General features: G+C 42.0%; 1 protein-coding gene across 1 annotated transcript in view; it reads right to left on the reverse strand.

Annotated features, from left to right (window-relative positions):
• PLPPR1 (phospholipid phosphatase related 1) overlaps window positions 1-8,984 on the reverse strand; it is a 298,083-nt gene that overhangs the window by 21,086 nt on the left and 268,013 nt on the right. The gene's annotated exons all lie outside the window — the stretch shown is intronic.

Below are 8,984 nucleotides of genomic sequence, written 5' to 3' on the forward strand. Positions count from 1 at the left end.
CTTCCATAGCCTGGGTTGGTGTGATGGTACAGCTGAATGTGCTTGGGACAATTCCTGTGAGGATGGCTGGATGCAGTCATTGCTCTTTACATCATAGTTGAGCCAGTCAGCCACACTGTTGAGCCAGATTGCACACACAGGGCAGTATGAAGGCCACAGGATGAGTTCTGATCTGTTTTATTTACTATCTGTCCTGCTTAATGTACCAAACACCAAAATGTAAATCTCTGGGGATCTACTGATCTTCATGTTAACTGTTCTTGCCTAATAAATATGTATTCTGTGAAAAGAACATTCATTTTTTCTGTGGAATATGGTAGCTGTTTCCAAAATGAATTAATAAAAAGACAGTTATTGTAAGACATGCTTGAGGAATCCATAATGGTCAAAGAAAGCTATTACTGAAGCGTGTGCACATACATGTACACAGACACAGAATTAGCACAAATCTAAAGGAACAAATTTCAGCTCACATGGCTGGGATGGTATGCTGTTTCAAGGGCAAAAATTTATCCTTATTAAGCCAGATGAGCATCCTTATTGATTACTGACATTCAAGCCAAGTGTGCTCAACCTCTTTACATTTCTAACTGCTGATGGTGAGAGATGTAGTTGTAAAATGTATGTCAATAATGGCATCTGGGGGTTAGGAACCAATGCATGGGAGCCACACTGAAATATTGCCTTTATCTCATTTCACCGCATCTCCTCTTAACAGAATTGGCAAGCAGTTCAATAAGCTCAGCTCCCTAACTATGGGGCAGGGAATTAAGAAACAGACCATCTGCACTAAAGCAGCTTGAAAGTGACACTGTTTCAAGTCATTTATTATCTGAATTATGATAATACTGAGAAGTTTGAGTTAATACTTTGCCTTTCTGCTTCTCTGTCTGGGGCAGTACATTGACAGAGAATGCACACTCTGAGGAAATTCTAGTCTGGGAAGACATGAGATAGCTGACTTAAAAAAACCCAAACTTTTCAAATAAAGGTTAGGTATAAAACATAACCTTTCTTTAACACTACATCATTTTAAAGTTCCCCCTCATCAGAAGTTGACTGTTTTCCAGGCTCAGTTCCATCTTGGCTTCCAGGAACATGGCACTCTCCTCATGACCCTCATGTAGACAAATTAGTTCCACTTAGAAGTAAATTTTGCCACGGTATAAATCTGATCAACTTCTCTCTACTGATTAAGCAAAGCTACCCCAGAATTCCTGCAGCACAGCAAAATAAGATTTTTTAATTGACCACTCCTTTTAATTTAATGTAGTCTCTGAGTATATATTAATAGTACTCTATTTGTGAGATGACTCAAGCTAATTTGATATAGTTGGACTATTCTCATGGTTCTGCCTTTTTGTTGCCTGAATTTGAGGATTTTATTTCCTTGTACATTTTATGTGGGCTCTAGAAAGGGATTCAAGGCCTTGCTGAGCTCTAAAAACTCGTGGTGAGCCTGGGCACCTGTTCTGATAGGCTAATCTATCCATGTGAAATTGAATGCATGGCTCAGAAGTGTTTTTTTTTTTCTTCTCCAGGCATTTCTGAGAATGAATAACTTCACTGATTTTCATGATTTAAAGCCTGATGGGCAACTGTCCAGCTGGCCTCTCAGAATCAATCACTGACAGTGTGAAATACTTCAGCATTCACCAGAACAGAATCAGCAACACACGAACAGGTACAATTCAGTTCTAAATTTAAAATATAAATTCAGACTTGTGTATAAGGCTGGGAAAAACAAAAACAAAAACACTCGAATTACCACTTTTATTTTAGTTTTGGAAAACAACATTAGGTTTATTAATTGCTGTATCATACTCATTTAATTATCAGGTAGAAATGTCAAGAAAGCTGCATTGGAGGATGGGAAATGAAAGCCCAGGTGATCTGCAGCATGAGGTGAGGTGTGCAATAGGGAAAATAAGGTAGTGTCACAATATCCTTTTATTCTCAAATTCATGAACTACACTGAGCTTATGCTTGGACTTTTTTACTCACTGTATTACTGTAAGGTAAAAGTCACTGATGTCCCAAAGGCCCCTTACAAATCAGAAATACTTTCTAAGAACAGTCATTTTTCCTCTGCTGATTTCAACCCGTCTACTGAGAAAATTTCATTCAATTTCTTCAACCCCATTACTGCCTCCCACCATTGGCACTGGCACACAACATTTTCCCCTCAACATTCAGCCCTCAAACCTTTGCTGCCTGTTTCTTATTTCCTGGCTCCTGCTTAGCAAAGAGATGGATAAATGGTCTCTCTTATTTTCCTCATAAATAGCCTTTTGCCTGTGATGGATCTGAACACACACAGCCACAGCCTGGAAAAGACAGTCCTCCAATGTGTGGACCAACACCTTTGGACATACCACATCCTCCCCTTTCAAATTCTCAGTGCAATGGGGGCACTTAGTCCTCCCTGAACTCCTGCATAGTTTGCTGCTTGTCAATTTGTTTAATTATCAATTTAAACACAAGAACAATCTTTAGCTTTCAAAGGGAAATGGATTTTTATCTTTTCTTTTAATCTTTGCTTCTTACACCGCTTTCTGATGAGCTCACAGTCAAATGCCAAATGATTTTTTACCTAATTGCACTCTAAAAATGGAGTAGAGGTAAACATCAAAAGGAGCTGTTTCTCTATGGATGGACTAAGATAAGCTGTCCAGGTATGAATCTTGGATATCGCCTGCAGAATATTCCAGAATCCAGCAGCATCCTGCAGCACCTCTCCTGCAGGGATTGTGCTGTGGGTGAGGGTGGGGAGCCTTGAGGAGATACATTCTATTTAAGAAGTTAATTATTTGATGGTGTAGTCAGGGCAGCCAAGGCTGGGTCAAGATTTAAAGCTTTTGCTCTTTTCACTCTGAAGTACAGACAGTATTTTACAGTATTCCTATTTCCGTGAGTTTTAAAAACCTTTCAACTCATTTGCTTTAACAGCATCCTTGCAATACAGTCAATCAACGTTAACACCATTTTATCAAAGAAAACAACAGCAAGTGTGGTCTGGCTGTGGCCTCACTTTCTCTCTTTGAGTCCTTTGAGTGTGTCCCTCGTGACTTGGAAAGTATGTCCTTTTCTAGGGAGGCATATGGCCCAGTGCTTTTATAGACTTCTCTGTCTGGCCTCTCCCTCTGCAGAGGGAGAGCTCAGCCTGAGGGTGTTGCCAGCTCCCACCTTGAGCCTGGGAGTGAGCTGAGGAAGAGCCTCGTGGCTTTGCAGGTGTGTTCTAGGCTGTGGCCTCACTCTCTCTCTTTGAATCTTGTCATGGTGAGCTGGGACATCTAGGAGTGAGGTATGGGTGTGCCCATGACTCTGTAAATGTCTGTGTCCTGGTATCATACACATCATCCACAGGAGTGCATTAAAAGGACTGCGGCCAGCAGTTTGAGGGAGGTGACCCTCATCTCTACTCTCTCTGGTGAAGCCACATCTGGAGTACTGTGCTCAGTGCACGTTTGTGGGCTCCCCAGTTCAAGAGAGAGTCTAACAGAAGGCTGCAAAAATGGTTGAGGCCCAGAGCACCTCCTGATGAGAGAAGGCTGGGGGGAGGGTCTTATCACTGCTTCTAAAGTGCAGGCGTTAAGAGAATGGAGCTGGGCTCTTTTTGGTGGTGTGCAGCAAGAGGGACAAAACAATGGGCACAGAATGGAACATGGGAAGTCCCATCTGAGGAAAAGCTTCTTTACTGTGAAAGTAACAGATCACTGGGACAGGCTGCCCAGGGAAGTTGTGGAGTCTCCTTCTCCGGAGGTATTCAAAACCCCCCTGGATGTGGAGCCTGCTGCAGGGAACCTGTTTTAGCAGAGGGGTTGGGCTGGGGAATCTCCAGATGTCTCTTCCAACACCTACATTTCTGTGATTTTGTAATTCTGGATGGTAATAGGTATAACTTTTTTTTCCTGCTCTAATACTTGCAGGTGCTTGTACTGCCAGTGTCCCACAGGACTTGGTAACAAGCCCATCAACTTACTGTTTTTTGAGGAAGCTGGGAAATTTGTTCTCTTGATTATGCGAAAGATTCAGAATCTGATTTTTTTAGACAGATTTCCCACAGTATTTGTTTTTTTAACAGAAAGATTGGGCACTTGTGCTGGTAAGCAGGTTAGGTACCAAATTATGGATTTCAGCTGTTTTGACTGTGAAGGAGTACAACAAACACATTTTCCCTTCTTGCAAAATAACTTTTTAAAAACTGTTCTGTGATGATTTCATTGAACAAAAAAAAAGAAAAAAAAAAAGGGAAGAAAGGAAAAACAGAGATAATAATTGAATGTAGATGTTCTTAACAAGTTATGGTTGAGCCCATTCCGCATTGTTCAGAAGAAAGGACTGATACATTTTCTCTTCCATGGATGCAAGATTTAGCATCAATTCATGCCCACTACAAAAGATCAGCTGAGATGGTGATGACAAAGTTGAGAGTCAAGGCCAGGTTGGATGGGGCCCTGGGCAGCCTGGTCTAGTATTAAATGTGGAGGTTGATGGCCCTGCCTGTGGCGGGGAGGTTGGAGCTTCATGATTCTTGAGGTCCCTTCCAATCCGGACCATTCTATGATTCTGAGAATTTCTCTGGGTATCCTTCCCAAGTTCGGTCTGTGTGATTCTATGCTTTACGTTTTGTGGTGTTTGTGCAAGCATTCTGCTGTCTATCTAATGCAACACCTGGAGAGTGCCTCTCTACCAAAGTACTGTTGGTAGATACAGTAGATACAGCCCAGATACAGCTGGGCTGATACAGACTTGAGATACACTACAATCCAAAATAGGAATTACTGTTGGCCCACTTCACGCTTGTGCTGAAGACTGCTGGAGCACTCTGTGAAGGTCATCATTCACTGGGCAGGCATGCTTTCCCAGTGAGAACTGTGTGCAGTCATTTTGAATCTGGGTGATCAGGGTCCCCGTAACCCACATCTGCTTGTGTTCTCTTGTTTTGAGTGCTCCACATAAAGTTTTTCTCCCAGCTTGTGCCTTCCTTGTCTTAGTTGCTGTTGGGATGCTGCAGGCTTGGTTAATTTAGCTGTATCTACTTGTGACAATAAAAATGCCACCACATGCATTTTTGCAGAGAATTCAGGAAATGTCACGCTGCTCACTGAGCAGAAATCAGTGATGATGTCGTGAGACCCAGAAACATATTTTTTTGCTGCCTGAAATTTTCCTGTGTAATAGTATGTCCCTGATTTGACCTGCTGGCCTCAGTCCTTTTAATGCACTCTTGTGAATGATGCATATGATACCAGGACACAGACATTTACAGAGTCATGGGCACACCCACACTTCATTCCTAGATGTCCCAGCTCACCATGACAAGATTCAAAGAGAGAGAGTGAGGCCACAGCCCAGAACACACCTGCAAAGCCACGAGGCTCTTCCTCAGCTCACTCCCAGGCTCAAGGTGGGAGCTGGCAACACCCTCAGGCTGAGCTCTCCCTCTGCAGAGGGAGAGGCCAGACAGAGAAGTCTATAAAAGCACTGGGCCATATGCCTCCCTAGAAAAGGACATACTTTCCAAGTCACGAGGGACACACCAGACACTGATGCTGCCACAGGGGTCTGCATGCTCCTAGCTCAGCCTGGAGACTTCTGCATGAAAAGGCTTGGAAATGCTGCTGCAACTGTGCTCTGAGCAACAGGAGCTGCTCCTGTTTTATTTTCAGCATCTGCTGCTGAGCAGCTGCAGGGAACTTAGCCAGCACGCCACAGAAGGTTCCCTGGGTTCCCTCCTAGGAAGGAAGGCTGCACTACACCAAAGCCAAAGAGGGAAAATGGTAGTGAAAACAGGAAAACGTTTAAAAAATAAAAATAAAAAAAAAATTGGAAGGCAAGCATAAGGTTTAGAGAGAAGCTGGAACAGTTTCCTTCTGCTTCAGACAAATAAGAATAACATCATAATTCATCTTCTAACGAATATTCAGACCACTGTTTTGTTTGACCAATTACCATAATGTTATCTTAGAAGAAACACTTTTTTGAAGAACTTAATTGTATTGGTCCATTAACAGCTACAAGGAGCTGCTACCTCCTTCCTGGAAAAGAACAGAGAAAGAAACAAAAGATTGCATGAAAACAGCAGCAGCACTTTCCATCCTACTTCAAGGAAATGAAAAACTGCACCCTTGAGGCTTCCTGCTGCTGTTCAGCATTCATTTCAGGGAGCTGTCTGTTCCTAAGCCTCTCTTCTCCTCTCAAGTGGCCAGAAAGATCACAACGGATGGAGAAGTGCAAAAAGCAGCTCTGAATGCAGGAATGAGGGCTTTGCACCAGCAGAGAAATTGGCTGATTTGTAGTACCTTGTAATAGGAGAACTGGCCTTGAGGAACACAAATTAATGCTTGATATTCAGAATATTTTTAAGGAAATGGCTTGAAAATTTTATGTTTATGCAAAACAACTTGTTCTGATTGAAACATTATTTTTGTAAAATTCTCATATTGGCAAAAAATCAAAACATTATTACTTCTGTTCCAAATTGTAATAATAATCCACCCCTCCTTATTGTGGAATTGACATCGCACTGAAATATTACTTTCTCTTAGGCTCTGCATAAGAAGATATTGCAGGACATAACTTTTAAATTCACCAGACTTGCTATCATGGAACTCAAGCTCTACTTGCAAGCTGCTTCTAATATTGTATGTTCCCTATCACCAGGAGGACAGCTGTGTAAAAAGCCTGTGCCATGCTTACCTCCAAAAGAGGGTTTGCATCCTAAGACCCCCAACTCCTAAAATAAACACATTCATCTTCTCACTAATTTCACCCTGCCTGAAGTACTTACAATCACCAAAAGAGGAGCTGTCCATCTGAAGATCTGTGTCTGCTATCTAAATTGCTGATATGTTGCTGTAGGCTGTCTTAAACCAAAGACAACAGCAGCTTTTTGACAGTTTGGAATTTTTTATTCTTTGAAAATGGATGAGGCAAAGACTAAAGTTCTGTTTTATTCTGAGAAGGATATGGAGATGAACATTCTTCTCCTCCTCCTCACCACTCCCCTTCCTTGTCTGCACATATTTTGTAGGTAGCTTATTGCCAAGTACTTGCCACGACTGTCAAGGAGAAAACTGATTTAACCCCAGCTTCTGAAAGGTCTGGAAGGCATGCCCTGTAAGGAGAGGCTGAGGACACGTGGGTTGCCCAGTCTGGAGAAGGGAAAGTTGAGAAGCGGCTCTCTGCAGCTCTCTGAGGAGGGGAAATGGAGAGGGAGGTGCTGGGCTTTGCTCCTGGGAATTGATGGCAGGTCTGTGGGAACGGGTCAAAACTATGCCAAGGGAAGATGATAAACACTTCTTTACTGTGAGGGTGGTCAAACACCAGAACAGACTTTTTAGAGAGGTGACTGATGCCCCATAGCTGTCAGTGGCCAAGGGGAATTTGGAGAATGCCTTCAATCACATGCTTTAACTTTTGGTTAGTCTTGAAGTGGTCAGGCACTCAGACTTGATGGTCAGTGAAGATCCCTTCCAATCAAACTATTCCATTCCATTCCTCTCCATCACATCTCATCTCATTCTAATTTACTAAGACAGAATGAAAGCATTTTTATACCCATCTCATTGTGAAAACAAGACAGCTGGAAGAAACAGTTTTTTAATAACAAATCTCCAACATCATCACAACTGAAATCAGCTGCCAAGAAGGGCAAAGTCTCAAAGGAAGAGGTGGGTACTGAAAATAACTGGCATGAGATATGAATGGTTTCACCTTTCTTTCCCCATGAAGTTCTTCATGGTGCCAGAATATACAGGCAACAAGTACAGTCTGAAGACAGACAGACAGGACTGTAGGAATCTCTTTACTCTAGCAATAAAGAGACAGCATAATTTCCTACTTGAATTTGAGCATGCATGTTTTAGGGGACAAACTACTAAATACGAAATAAAATGTTTATTTACGAAGAAAAACAAGTTTGTCCTTTTTCAGGTGTAATTTATCATTAAAATCACCATTTCCCTTCTGCTTTGCAGCAAAGATGCTAATATCAACACACTCTGAGAATTAAAAATGAATAAGGCAGATGAAAGCATTTGACCTATCCTCAGTGGAACATTTGAGAGAAAAATGCATTTCAGAGAATGCAGTCAGGCATACATGATTTTAATTTATTTAACAGTGTCACTATGAGATTCGGGCATCTTCCCTTGCAGGAAACTCTCATTATCAGAGACTAAAAGGTTATCACCAGGAGCATTAAAAGACTTTTGTAATTCTGATGTATGATGATTAACTACCCAGCATAGCAGAAAAACAGGCTGGTCTCATTTATTTTGCCACTACAGTGCAGGGAAATGAACATACAGTGGTACCAAATCACAACAGCACATCTGGGACGTGTTGTAAAATACATGCATTCATTTTCCCCATGGCCTCTCTCACAGCCAAATGACGGAGACACAACAATATTCCATTACATTCATAAAGATGCTCCCTTTTGGCTTTCAAGCACTCTGACACCTCACATCTATGCTAAAATCAGGGCTAGGAGCCCTGTTCAGAGCTCTGCATGCCGGACTGCTCTTACAGATTGCTTGTGACTCATCTGAGTGTTTGTACTGACTCCTGGACTACTTTCCATGGCTTCAGAAAGGCTGTTAAGCAGAACTGAGAATGCTTCCTGGCTACTGCTGGGCTCCTATTCTTGTTAACAACTCCCCTCCTGTCATGAGGTATTAGAGAAAGGGCAATATGCATGCAGCACTCACTACCATAAATCTGCTTAGCCAAGCCAACCAATTCACTGTCAGAAAGTGAAGCAATAGTCTTGCGGAGAAAAAAAAAAGGACTGGCATTACCTTGTACTTATGTCAATTCTTCGTACTGGAGCTGCAGGTTGTCAGTGATTAGTCCCAAGAACAGAGTGCACAGAGTGAAAGTAGCTTAGCCCACAGTGAATGCATGCAAACTTCCTTTCTACGAAACACCAAAACAAAGCTGTGCTTTCTTTCTTTTGCTTTTTTTTTAATTATTTT

The sequence above is a fragment of the Meleagris gallopavo genome, chromosome Z, assembly GCF_000146605.3.
Source record: "Meleagris gallopavo isolate NT-WF06-2002-E0010 breed Aviagen turkey brand Nicholas breeding stock chromosome Z, Turkey_5.1, whole genome shotgun sequence".
Taxonomy (NCBI): Eukaryota; Metazoa; Chordata; class Aves; order Galliformes; family Phasianidae; genus Meleagris; species Meleagris gallopavo.